This window comes from Hyla sarda, unplaced genomic scaffold (assembly GCF_029499605.1).
Source record: "Hyla sarda isolate aHylSar1 unplaced genomic scaffold, aHylSar1.hap1 scaffold_2072, whole genome shotgun sequence".
Lineage (NCBI taxonomy): Eukaryota > Metazoa > Chordata > Amphibia > Anura > Hylidae > Hyla > Hyla sarda.
The window spans coordinates 1-13864 of record NW_026608736.1 but is presented as its reverse complement, the minus strand read 5'-3'; the positions used below and the strand labels follow the sequence as shown (position 1 = coordinate 13864).

General features: G+C 46.0%; 6 non-coding genes across 6 annotated transcripts; all 6 read left to right on the top strand.

The window, feature by feature from the left end:
- Positions 1-820: 820 nt before the first annotated feature.
- On the top strand, positions 821-1011 carry LOC130318761 (U2 spliceosomal RNA). The gene has a single exon (XR_008865222.1). It is a non-coding gene; the product is annotated as a U2 spliceosomal RNA (small nuclear RNA).
- A 2090-nt stretch (positions 1012-3101) lies between these two features.
- LOC130318782 (U2 spliceosomal RNA) lies at positions 3102-3292 on the top strand. The gene has a single exon (XR_008865239.1). It is a non-coding gene; the product is annotated as a U2 spliceosomal RNA (small nuclear RNA).
- A 2074-nt stretch (positions 3293-5366) lies between these two features.
- LOC130318781 (U2 spliceosomal RNA) lies at positions 5367-5557 on the top strand. Its single transcript, XR_008865238.1, has one exon. It is a non-coding gene; the product is annotated as a U2 spliceosomal RNA (small nuclear RNA).
- Positions 5558-7649: 2092 nt separating this feature from the next.
- LOC130318780 (U2 spliceosomal RNA) lies at positions 7650-7840 on the top strand. The gene has a single exon (XR_008865237.1). It is a non-coding gene; the product is annotated as a U2 spliceosomal RNA (small nuclear RNA).
- Positions 7841-9922: 2082 nt separating this feature from the next.
- Positions 9923-10113, top strand: LOC130318772 (U2 spliceosomal RNA). The gene has a single exon (XR_008865232.1). It is a non-coding gene; the product is annotated as a U2 spliceosomal RNA (small nuclear RNA).
- A 2086-nt stretch (positions 10114-12199) lies between these two features.
- LOC130318760 (U2 spliceosomal RNA) lies at positions 12200-12390 on the top strand. The gene has a single exon (XR_008865221.1). It is a non-coding gene; the product is annotated as a U2 spliceosomal RNA (small nuclear RNA).
- Positions 12391-13864: the final 1474 nt, after the last annotated feature.

Genomic DNA, 13864 nt, shown 5'->3' with positions numbered 1-13864 from the left:
GCTGCTGTGTCCAGGCCCAGGAGCCTTAGCACTGTGCTGTGATGTCACTCAATACCACTGACATCACTAGGTGTAAACAACATCTCTCCTTTGCTGTGTATGTGACTATGGAGCTGTTTGGTGATGTCGTCTATTATGGCCTTCATAGAAGCAACAGGAGATTGTTGCATCCATCTAGAACCCTCAGAACTACAGTGCTATGATGTCACTCACTTCCACAGGCCTTGCAGAGTGTAAACAACAACAACCCAGCTTTGTTGTGTATGTAACCATAGGGATTTGTGATGTCACCTAGAACCTTCACAGCAGCGACAGCTTTATGAGGAGCATCAGCACTGCTCTGCCTGAGCAGAACCATCACCGCCATAGGTTGTCAAATAACCCGGATTTAACCCACACAGGTAAGTCCAATGGGGTGCAGGCATGTCCTCTATGCTTACAGCTTCCCGTGGGTGTTGGTTTGATACCGTTTGGGGACAGCCAAGGAGGCATCTGCAGGCAACAAAGGTAGGTGTGTGCTTGTGTGTGTGTTTCCTATGCAGATCCTAAGCCCAGTGTCACATGCAAGTAGGAGGAGTAAGAAGGGTTCCTGGCAAATCCGGGTTATGGATTGCATTTAAAAAGGCCCCGTGGGAGTGCAATGGGCCCCTGTCTTGCTGCTTAGCAATAATGGTATGGGTTTAGGTTCTGCTGTGTGTACTGGTGGTTGACTGCCCCCCAGCCCAGAGTGTGCATGGAAAATTGTCTGGCAGCCTCCCTGACAGCAAGCAGTGATAGTGCCCATGAAGGGGACCTTGTTGGGCCCGCCCCTTTCACGGTTATCGCTTCTCGGCCTTTTGGCTAAGATCAAGTGTAGTATCTGTTCTTATCAGTTTAATATCTGATACGTCCCCTATCTGGGGACCATATATTAAATGGATTTTTGAGAACGGGGGCCGATTTCGAAGCTTGCTTCCGTCGCCCTATGCATTGACCCGATATGGCAGTATCTTCGGGTACAGTGCACCACCCCCTTACAGGGTTAAAAAGAAAGATTCCTACTTTCATTGCTACCTGCTTGCTGGCTAGCCAGCTAGCCAGCCCTGTGGGCCTTGCTGCTGCTGCTGCAGCCAAAAAACAAAAGGTGGTGCTGCTGCTGCTTCTGCTGCTTCTGCTTCTGCTTGTGTCTGGCCGCTGTTGGAGCGTCCAGGCACAGGACTTCTGCTGCTGCTGACTAAATGGCCTCCTTAATTGGATCATTTGAGTAGCCAGCACACCTGTGCAGGTAGGGCATGACATGATAGGCAGCTGCCTTGATAGCGGGTGGGTGCTGAATGTTCCTAATTGACAAAATAAGATTAATGCTTATGAAGAAATATAAAATCTCATCCCTTCCCCAATATCGCGCCACACCCCTACCCCTTAATTCCCTGGTTGAACTTGATGGACATATGTCTTTTTTCGACCGTACTAACTATGTAACTATGTAACATAACATGGGGGGGGTCTCCTGGCTGTTCACACAGGTGTGTCATTGCTGTACATTGACCATGCATTGCTTCTGTGGTATTGCAAAGGCAAAGACAAATGCTTCCAGCCATCCATTGCACTAATGGATTGGTCATCAGCTGGCTGTCTATGTCCCGCATCAATATAGACCAAAGTACAGAGGGTTAGGCTATGCTATTGTGCACCTACCTGATGCATCAGAAGGTGCGAGGCCCTTGCTAAATTCTGTGCACAGACTTTGAGATCTATACTTTAGACTGTATCTAAACCTGCTCCAACATGGACTGACATTCTGGCCTACTTTCAGCCGATGCGACTTGTCTGTCGCTGAACAGTCGCTTTTTATGTATTCAGCACCTATGTATAATGTTGTAAAAATGCTCTAGAAGCTAAAGTCGCAGAAATGTCACACATATTTGGCCTGCAACTTTCTGTGCGACAAATTCAGACAGGAAAAATCAGTATAAATCCTTAGAAAATTATCCCCCAGTGTCTCCATCTGCTGGCGGTATTGAATAAGCATTGCTGCACTGATGGGGTATGCATTAGACGAAAAAAAAGAAGAAAAAGAAGAATAATACGCCCAGAAAAGAGGCGAAAAGGAGAAAAACGTAAAAAAACGTGAAAAAAAAGTAAGAGGAAGAGAAGGGAAAAAAAGGTGGAAATGGGTTTAAAAGTGATTTCGGCGGAGAAATATATATATATATATATATATATATATATATATATATATATATATACGCGCACACACACACATATATATAAACGTATTCTCCGTTGAGATATTGCAGCCGCTGCTGTGTCCAGGCCCAGGAGCCTTAGCACTGTGCTGTGATGTCACTCAATACCACTGACATCACTAGGTGTAAACAACATCTCTCCTTTGCTGTGTATGTGACTATGGAGCTGTTTGGTGATGTCGTCTATTATGGCCTTCATAGAAGCAACAGGAGATTGTTGCATCCATCTAGAACCCTCAGAACTACAGTGCTATGATGTCACTCACTTCCACAGGCCTTGCAGAGTGTAAACAACAACAACCCAGCTTTGTTGTGTATGTAACCATAGGGATTTGTGATGTCACCTAGAACCTTCACAGCAGCGACAGCTTTATGAGGAGCATCAGCACTGCTCTGCCTGAGCAGAACCATCACCGCCATAGGTTGTCAAATAACCCGGATTTAACCCACACAGGTAAGTCCAATGGGGTGCAGGCATGTCCTCTATGCTTACAGCTTCCCGTGGGTGTTGGTTTGATACCGTTTGGGGACAGCCAAGGAGGCATCTGCAGGCAACAAAGGTAGGTGTGTGCTTGTGTGTGTGTTTCCTATGCAGATCCTAAGCCCAGTGTCACATGCAAGTAGGAGGAGTAAGAAGGGTTCCTGGCAAATCCGGGTTATGGATTGCATTTAAAAAGGCCCCGTGGGAGTGCAATGGGCCCCTGTCTTGCTGCTTAGCAATAATGGTATGGGTTTAGGTTCTGCTGTGTGTACTGGTGGTTGACTGCCCCCCAGCCCAGAGTGTGCATGGAAAATTGTCTGGCAGCCTCCCTGACAGCAAGCAGTGATAGTGCCCATGAAGGGGACCTTGTTGGGCCCGCCCCTTTCACGGTTATCGCTTCTCGGCCTTTTGGCTAAGATCAAGTGTAGTATCTGTTCTTATCAGTTTAATATCTGATACGTCCCCTATCTGGGGACCATATATTAAATGGATTTTTGAGAACGGGGGCCGATTTCGAAGCTTGCTTCCGTCGCCCTATGCATTGACCCGATATGGCAGTATCTTCGGGTACAGTGCACCACCCCCTTACAGGGTTAAAAAGAAAGATTCCTACTTTCATTGCTACCTGCTTGCTGGCTAGCCAGCTAGCCAGCCCTGTGGGCCTTGCTGCTGCTGCTGCAGCCAAAAAACAAAAGGTGGTGCTGCTGCTGCTTCTGCTGCTTCTGCTTCTGCTTGTGTCTGGCCGCTGTTGGAGCGTCCAGGCACAGGACTTCTGCTGCTGCTGACTAAATGGCCTCCTTAATTGGATCATTTGAGTAGCCAGCACACCTGTGCAGGTAGGGCATGACATGATAGGCAGCTGCCTTGATAGCGGGTGGGTGCTGAATGTTCCTAATTGACAAAATAAGATTAATGCTTATGAAGAAATATAAAATCTCATCCCTTCCCCAATATCGCGCCACACCCCTACCCCTTAATTCCCTGGTTGAACTTGATGGACATATGTCTTTTTTCGACCGTACTAACTATGTAACTATGTAACATAACATGGGGGGGGGGTCTCCTGGCTGTTCACACAGGTGTGTCATTGCTGTACATTGACCATGCATTGCTTCTGTGGTATTGCAAAGGCAAAGACAAATGCTTCCAGCCATCCATTGCACTAATGGATTGGTCATCAGCTGGCTGTCTATGTCCCGCATCAATATAGACCAAAGTACAGAGGGTTAGGCTATGCTATTGTGCACCTACCTGATGCATCAGAAGGTGCGAGGCCCTTGCTAAATTCTGTGCACAGACTTTGAGATCTATACTTTAGACTGTATCTAAACCTGCTCCAACATGGACTGACATTCTGGCCTACTTTCAGCCGATGCGACTTGTCTGTCGCTGAACAGTCGCTTTTTATGTATTCAGCACCTATGTATAATGTTGTAAAAATGCTCTAGAAGCTAAAGTCGCAGAAATGTCACACATATTTGGCCTGCAACTTTCTGTGCGACAAATTCAGACAGGAAAAATCAGTATAAATCCTTAGAAAATTATCCCCCAGTGTCTCCATCTGCTGGCGGTATTGAATAAGCATTGCTGCACTGATGGGGTATGCATTAGACGAAAAAAAAGAAGAAAAAGAAGAATAATACGCCCAGAAAAGAGGCGAAAAGGAGAAAAACGTAAAAAAACGTGAAAAAAAAGTAAGAGGAAGAGAAGGGAAAAAAAGGTGGAAATGGGTTTAAAAGTGATTTCGGCGGAGAAATATATATATATATATATATATATATATACGCGCACACACACACATATATATAAACGTATTCTCCGTTGAGATATTGCAGCCGCTGCTGTGTCCAGGCCCAGGAGCCTTAGCACTGTGCTGTGATGTCACTCAATACCACTGACATCACTAGGTGTAAACAACATCTCTCCTTTGCTGTGTATGTGACTATGGAGCTGTTTGGTGATGTCGTCTATTATGGCCTTCATAGAAGCAACAGGAGATTGTTGCATCCATCTAGAACCCTCAGAACTACAGTGCTATGATGTCACTCACTTCCACAGGCCTTGCAGAGTGTAAACAACAACAACCCAGCTTTGTTGTGTATGTAACCATAGGGATTTGTGATGTCACCTAGAACCTTCACAGCAGCGACAGCTTTATGAGGAGCATCAGCACTGCTCTGCCTGAGCAGAACCATCACCGCCATAGGTTGTCAAATAACCCGGATTTAACCCACACAGGTAAGTCCAATGGGGTGCAGGCATGTCCTCTATGCTTACAGCTTCCCGTGGGTGTTGGTTTGATACCGTTTGGGGACAGCCAAGGAGGCATCTGCAGGCAACAAAGGTAGGTGTGTGCTTGTGTGTGTGTTTCCTATGCAGATCCTAAGCCCAGTGTCACATGCAAGTAGGAGGAGTAAGAAGGGTTCCTGGCAAATCCGGGTTATGGATTGCATTTAAAAAGGCCCCGTGGGAGTGCAATGGGCCCCTGTCTTGCTGCTTAGCAATAATGGTATGGGTTTAGGTTCTGCTGTGTGTACTGGTGGTTGACTGCCCCCCAGCCCAGAGTGTGCATGGAAAATTGTCTGGCAGCCTCCCTGACAGCAAGCAGTGATAGTGCCCATGAAGGGGACCTTGTTGGGCCCGCCCCTTTCACGGTTATCGCTTCTCGGCCTTTTGGCTAAGATCAAGTGTAGTATCTGTTCTTATCAGTTTAATATCTGATACGTCCCCTATCTGGGGACCATATATTAAATGGATTTTTGAGAACGGGGGCCGATTTCGAAGCTTGCTTCCGTCGCCCTATGCATTGACCCGATATGGCAGTATCTTCGGGTACAGTGCACCACCCCCTTACAGGGTTAAAAAGAAAGATTCCTACTTTCATTGCTACCTGCTTGCTGGCTAGCCAGCTAGCCAGCCCTGTGGGCCTTGCTGCTGCTGCTGCAGCCAAAAAACAAAAGGTGGTGCTGCTGCTGCTTCTGCTGCTTCTGCTTCTGCTTGTGTCTGGCCGCTGTTGGAGCGTCCAGGCACAGGACTTCTGCTGCTGCTGACTAAATGGCCTCCTTAATTGGATCATTTGAGTAGCCAGCACACCTGTGCAGGTAGGGCATGACATGATAGGCAGCTGCCTTGATAGCGGGTGGGTGCTGAATGTTCCTAATTGACAAAATAAGATTAATGCTTATGAAGAAATATAAAATCTCATCCCTTCCCCAATATCGCGCCACACCCCTACCCCTTAATTCCCTGGTTGAACTTGATGGACATATGTCTTTTTTCGACCGTACTAACTATGTAACTATGTAACATAACATGGGGGGGGTCTCCTGGCTGTTCACACAGGTGTGTCATTGCTGTACATTGACCATGCATTGCTTCTGTGGTATTGCAAAGGCAAAGACAAATGCTTCCAGCCATCCATTGCACTAATGGATTGGTCATCAGCTGGCTGTCTATGTCCCGCATCAATATAGACCAAAGTACAGAGGGTTAGGCTATGCTATTGTGCACCTACCTGATGCATCAGAAGGTGCGAGGCCCTTGCTAAATTCTGTGCACAGACTTTGAGATCTATACTTTAGACTGTATCTAAACCTGCTCCAACATGGACTGACATTCTGGCCTACTTTCAGCCGATGCGACTTGTCTGTCGCTGAACAGTCGCTTTTTATGTATTCAGCACCTATGTATAATGTTGTAAAAATGCTCTAGAAGCTAAAGTCGCAGAAATGTCACACATATTTGGCCTGCAACTTTCTGTGCGACAAATTCAGACAGGAAAAATCAGTATAAATCCTTAGAAAATTATCCCCCAGTGTCTCCATCTGCTGGCGGTATTGAATAAGCATTGCTGCACTGATGGGGTATGCATTAGACGAAAAAAAAGAAGAAAAAGAAGAATAATACGCCCAGAAAAGAGGCGAAAAGGAGAAAAACGTAAAAAAACGTGAAAAAAAAGTAAGAGGAAGAGAAGGGAAAAAAAGGTGGAAATGGGTTTAAAAGTGATTTCGGCGGAGAAATATATATATATATATATATATATATATATATATATATATATATATATACGCGCACACACACACATATATATAAACGTATTCTCCGTTGAGATATTGCAGCCGCTGCTGTGTCCAGGCCCAGGAGCCTTAGCACTGTGCTGTGATGTCACTCAATACCACTGACATCACTAGGTGTAAACAACATCTCTCCTTTGCTGTGTATGTGACTATGGAGCTGTTTGGTGATGTCGTCTATTATGGCCTTCATAGAAGCAACAGGAGATTGTTGCATCCATCTAGAACCCTCAGAACTACAGTGCTATGATGTCACTCACTTCCACAGGCCTTGCAGAGTGTAAACAACAACAACCCAGCTTTGTTGTGTATGTAACCATAGGGATTTGTGATGTCACCTAGAACCTTCACAGCAGCGACAGCTTTATGAGGAGCATCAGCACTGCTCTGCCTGAGCAGAACCATCACCGCCATAGGTTGTCAAATAACCCGGATTTAACCCACACAGGTAAGTCCAATGGGGTGCAGGCATGTCCTCTATGCTTACAGCTTCCCGTGGGTGTTGGTTTGATACCGTTTGGGGACAGCCAAGGAGGCATCTGCAGGCAACAAAGGTAGGTGTGTGCTTGTGTGTGTGTTTCCTATGCAGATCCTAAGCCCAGTGTCACATGCAAGTAGGAGGAGTAAGAAGGGTTCCTGGCAAATCCGGGTTATGGATTGCATTTAAAAAGGCCCCGTGGGAGTGCAATGGGCCCCTGTCTTGCTGCTTAGCAATAATGGTATGGGTTTAGGTTCTGCTGTGTGTACTGGTGGTTGACTGCCCCCCAGCCCAGAGTGTGCATGGAAAATTGTCTGGCAGCCTCCCTGACAGCAAGCAGTGATAGTGCCCATGAAGGGGACCTTGTTGGGCCCGCCCCTTTCACGGTTATCGCTTCTCGGCCTTTTGGCTAAGATCAAGTGTAGTATCTGTTCTTATCAGTTTAATATCTGATACGTCCCCTATCTGGGGACCATATATTAAATGGATTTTTGAGAACGGGGGCCGATTTCGAAGCTTGCTTCCGTCGCCCTATGCATTGACCCGATATGGCAGTATCTTCGGGTACAGTGCACCACCCCCTTACAGGGTTAAAAAGAAAGATTCCTACTTTCATTGCTACCTGCTTGCTGGCTAGCCAGCTAGCCAGCCCTGTGGGCCTTGCTGCTGCTGCTGCAGCCAAAAAACAAAAGGTGGTGCTGCTGCTGCTTCTGCTGCTTCTGCTTCTGCTTGTGTCTGGCCGCTGTTGGAGCGTCCAGGCACAGGACTTCTGCTGCTGCTGACTAAATGGCCTCCTTAATTGGATCATTTGAGTAGCCAGCACACCTGTGCAGGTAGGGCATGACATGATAGGCAGCTGCCTTGATAGCGGGTGGGTGCTGAATGTTCCTAATTGACAAAATAAGATTAATGCTTATGAAGAAATATAAAATCTCATCCCTTCCCCAATATCGCGCCACACCCCTACCCCTTAATTCCCTGGTTGAACTTGATGGACATATGTCTTTTTTCGACCGTACTAACTATGTAACTATGTAACATAACATGGGGGGGGTCTCCTGGCTGTTCACACAGGTGTGTCATTGCTGTACATTGACCATGCATTGCTTCTGTGGTATTGCAAAGGCAAAGACAAATGCTTCCAGCCATCCATTGCACTAATGGATTGGTCATCAGCTGGCTGTCTATGTCCCGCATCAATATAGACCAAAGTACAGAGGGTTAGGCTATGCTATTGTGCACCTACCTGATGCATCAGAAGGTGCGAGGCCCTTGCTAAATTCTGTGCACAGACTTTGAGATCTATACTTTAGACTGTATCTAAACCTGCTCCAACATGGACTGACATTCTGGCCTACTTTCAGCCGATGCGACTTGTCTGTCGCTGAACAGTCGCTTTTTATGTATTCAGCACCTATGTATAATGTTGTAAAAATGCTCTAGAAGCTAAAGTCGCAGAAATGTCACACATATTTGGCCTGCAACTTTCTGTGCGACAAATTCAGACAGGAAAAATCAGTATAAATCCTTAGAAAATTATCCCCCAGTGTCTCCATCTGCTGGCGGTATTGAATAAGCATTGCTGCACTGATGGGGTATGCATTAGACGAAAAAAAAGAAGAAAAAGAAGAATAATACGCCCAGAAAAGAGGCGAAAAGGAGAAAAACGTAAAAAAACGTGAAAAAAAAGTAAGAGGAAGAGAAGGGAAAAAAAGGTGGAAATGGGTTTAAAAGTGATTTCGGCGGAGAAATATATATATATATATATATATATATATATATATATATACGCGCACACACACACATATATATAAACGTATTCTCCGTTGAGATATTGCAGCCGCTGCTGTGTCCAGGCCCAGGAGCCTTAGCACTGTGCTGTGATGTCACTCAATACCACTGACATCACTAGGTGTAAACAACATCTCTCCTTTGCTGTGTATGTGACTATGGAGCTGTTTGGTGATGTCGTCTATTATGGCCTTCATAGAAGCAACAGGAGATTGTTGCATCCATCTAGAACCCTCAGAACTACAGTGCTATGATGTCACTCACTTCCACAGGCCTTGCAGAGTGTAAACAACAACAACCCAGCTTTGTTGTGTATGTAACCATAGGGATTTGTGATGTCACCTAGAACCTTCACAGCAGCGACAGCTTTATGAGGAGCATCAGCACTGCTCTGCCTGAGCAGAACCATCACCGCCATAGGTTGTCAAATAACCCGGATTTAACCCACACAGGTAAGTCCAATGGGGTGCAGGCATGTCCTCTATGCTTACAGCTTCCCGTGGGTGTTGGTTTGATACCGTTTGGGGACAGCCAAGGAGGCATCTGCAGGCAACAAAGGTAGGTGTGTGCTTGTGTGTGTGTTTCCTATGCAGATCCTAAGCCCAGTGTCACATGCAAGTAGGAGGAGTAAGAAGGGTTCCTGGCAAATCCGGGTTATGGATTGCATTTAAAAAGGCCCCGTGGGAGTGCAATGGGCCCCTGTCTTGCTGCTTAGCAATAATGGTATGGGTTTAGGTTCTGCTGTGTGTACTGGTGGTTGACTGCCCCCCAGCCCAGAGTGTGCATGGAAAATTGTCTGGCAGCCTCCCTGACAGCAAGCAGTGATAGTGCCCATGAAGGGGACCTTGTTGGGCCCGCCCCTTTCACGGTTATCGCTTCTCGGCCTTTTGGCTAAGATCAAGTGTAGTATCTGTTCTTATCAGTTTAATATCTGATACGTCCCCTATCTGGGGACCATATATTAAATGGATTTTTGAGAACGGGGGCCGATTTCGAAGCTTGCTTCCGTCGCCCTATGCATTGACCCGATATGGCAGTATCTTCGGGTACAGTGCACCACCCCCTTACAGGGTTAAAAAGAAAGATTCCTACTTTCATTGCTACCTGCTTGCTGGCTAGCCAGCTAGCCAGCCCTGTGGGCCTTGCTGCTGCTGCTGCAGCCAAAAAACAAAAGGTGGTGCTGCTGCTGCTTCTGCTGCTTCTGCTTCTGCTTGTGTCTGGCCGCTGTTGGAGCGTCCAGGCACAGGACTTCTGCTGCTGCTGACTAAATGGCCTCCTTAATTGGATCATTTGAGTAGCCAGCACACCTGTGCAGGTAGGGCATGACATGATAGGCAGCTGCCTTGATAGCGGGTGGGTGCTGAATGTTCCTAATTGACAAAATAAGATTAATGCTTATGAAGAAATATAAAATCTCATCCCTTCCCCAATATCGCGCCACACCCCTACCCCTTAATTCCCTGGTTGAACTTGATGGACATATGTCTTTTTTCGACCGTACTAACTATGTAACTATGTAACATAACATGGGGGGGGTCTCCTGGCTGTTCACACAGGTGTGTCATTGCTGTACATTGACCATGCATTGCTTCTGTGGTATTGCAAAGGCAAAGACAAATGCTTCCAGCCATCCATTGCACTAATGGATTGGTCATCAGCTGGCTGTCTATGTCCCGCATCAATATAGACCAAAGTACAGAGGGTTAGGCTATGCTATTGTGCACCTACCTGATGCATCAGAAGGTGCGAGGCCCTTGCTAAATTCTGTGCACAGACTTTGAGATCTATACTTTAGACTGTATCTAAACCTGCTCCAACATGGACTGACATTCTGGCCTACTTTCAGCCGATGCGACTTGTCTGTCGCTGAACAGTCGCTTTTTATGTATTCAGCACCTATGTATAATGTTGTAAAAATGCTCTAGAAGCTAAAGTCGCAGAAATGTCACACATATTTGGCCTGCAACTTTCTGTGCGACAAATTCAGACAGGAAAAATCAGTATAAATCCTTAGAAAATTATCCCCCAGTGTCTCCATCTGCTGGCGGTATTGAATAAGCATTGCTGCACTGATGGGGTATGCATTAGACGAAAAAAAAGAAGAAAAAGAAGAATAATACGCCCAGAAAAGAGGCGAAAAGGAGAAAAACGTAAAAAAACGTGAAAAAAAAGTAAGAGGAAGAGAAGGGAAAAAAAGGTGGAAATGGGTTTAAAAGTGATTTCGGCGGAGAAATATATATATATATATATATATATATATATATATATATATATACGCGCACACACACACATATATATAAACGTATTCTCCGTTGAGATATTGCAGCCGCTGCTGTGTCCAGGCCCAGGAGCCTTAGCACTGTGCTGTGATGTCACTCAATACCACTGACATCACTAGGTGTAAACAACATCTCTCCTTTGCTGTGTATGTGACTATGGAGCTGTTTGGTGATGTCGTCTATTATGGCCTTCATAGAAGCAACAGGAGATTGTTGCATCCATCTAGAACCCTCAGAACTACAGTGCTATGATGTCACTCACTTCCACAGGCCTTGCAGAGTGTAAACAACAACAACCCAGCTTTGTTGTGTATGTAACCATAGGGATTTGTGATGTCACCTAGAACCTTCACAGCAGCGACAGCTTTATGAGGAGCATCAGCACTGCTCTGCCTGAGCAGAACCATCACCGCCATAGGTTGTCAAATAACCCGGATTTAACCCACACAGGTAAGTCCAATGGGGTGCAGGCATGTCCTCTATGCTTACAGCTTCCCGTGGGTGTTGGTTTGATACCGTTTGGGGACAGCCAAGGAGGCATCTGCAGGCAACAAAGGTAGGTGTGTGCTTGTGTGTGTGTTTCCTATGCAGATCCTAAGCCCAGTGTCACATGCAAGTAGGAGGAGTAAGAAGGGTTCCTGGCAAATCCGGGTTATGGATTGCATTTAAAAAGGCCCCGTGGGAGTGCAATGGGCCCCTGTCTTGCTGCTTAGCAATAATGGTATGGGTTTAGGTTCTGCTGTGTGTACTGGTGGTTGACTGCCCCCCAGCCCAGAGTGTGCATGGAAAATTGTCTGGCAGCCTCCCTGACAGCAAGCAGTGATAGTGCCCATGAAGGGGACCTTGTTGGGCCCGCCCCTTTCACGGTTATCGCTTCTCGGCCTTTTGGCTAAGATCAAGTGTAGTATCTGTTCTTATCAGTTTAATATCTGATACGTCCCCTATCTGGGGACCATATATTAAATGGATTTTTGAGAACGGGGGCCGATTTCGAAGCTTGCTTCCGTCGCCCTATGCATTGACCCGATATGGCAGTATCTTCGGGTACAGTGCACCACCCCCTTACAGGGTTAAAAAGAAAGATTCCTACTTTCATTGCTACCTGCTTGCTGGCTAGCCAGCTAGCCAGCCCTGTGGGCCTTGCTGCTGCTGCTGCAGCCAAAAAACAAAAGGTGGTGCTGCTGCTGCTTCTGCTGCTTCTGCTTCTGCTTGTGTCTGGCCGCTGTTGGAGCGTCCAGGCACAGGACTTCTGCTGCTGCTGACTAAATGGCCTCCTTAATTGGATCATTTGAGTAGCCAGCACACCTGTGCAGGTAGGGCATGACATGATAGGCAGCTGCCTTGATAGCGGGTGGGTGCTGAATGTTCCTAATTGACAAAATAAGATTAATGCTTATGAAGAAATATAAAATCTCATCCCTTCCCCAATATCGCGCCACACCCCTACCCCTTAATTCCCTGGTTGAACTTGATGGACATATGTCTTTTTTCGACCGTACTAACTATGTAACTATGTAACATAACATGGGGGGGGGGTCTCCTGGCTGTTCACACAGGTGTGTCATTGCTGTACATTGACCATGCATTGCTTCTGTGGTATTGCAAAGGCAAAGACAAATGCTTCCAGCCATCCATTGCACTAATGGATTGGTCATCAGCTGGCTGTCTATGTCCCGCATCAATATAGACCAAAGTACAGAGGGTTAGGCTATGCTATTGTGCACCTACCTGATGCATCAGAAGGTGCGAGGCCCTTGCTAAATTCTGTGCACAGACTTTGAGATCTATACTTTAGACTGTATCTAAACCTGCTCCAACATGGACTGACATTCTGGCCTACTTTCAGCCGATGCGACTTGTCTGTCGCTGAACAGTCGCTTTTTATGTATTCAGCACCTATGTATAATGTTGTAAAAATGCTCTAGAAGCTAAAGTCGCAGAAATGTCACACATATTTGGCCTGCAACTTTCTGTGCGACAAATTCAGACAGGAAAAATCAGTATAAATCCTTAGAAAATTATCCCCCAGTGTCTCCATCTGCTGGCGGTATTGAATAAGCATTGCTGCACTGATGGGGTATGCATTAGACGAAAAAAAAGAAGAAAAAGAAGAATAATACGCCCAGAAAAGAGGCGAAAAGGAGAAAAACGTAAAAAAACGTGAAAAAAAAGTAAGAGGAAGAGAAGGGAAAAAAAGGTGGAAATGGGTTTAAAAGTGATTTCGGCGGAGAAATATATATATATATATATATATATATATATACGCGCACACACACACATATATATAAACGTATTCTCCGTTGAGATATTGCAGCCGCTGCTGTGTCCAGGCCCAGGAGCCTTAGCACTGTGCTGTGATGTCACTCAATACCACTGACATCACTAGGTGTAAACAACATCTCTCCTTTGCTGTGTATGTGACTATGGAGCTGTTTGGTGATGTCGTCTATTATGGCCTTCATAGAAGCAACAGGAGATTGTTGCATCCATCTAGAACCCTCAGAACTACAGTGCTATGATGTCACTCACTTCCA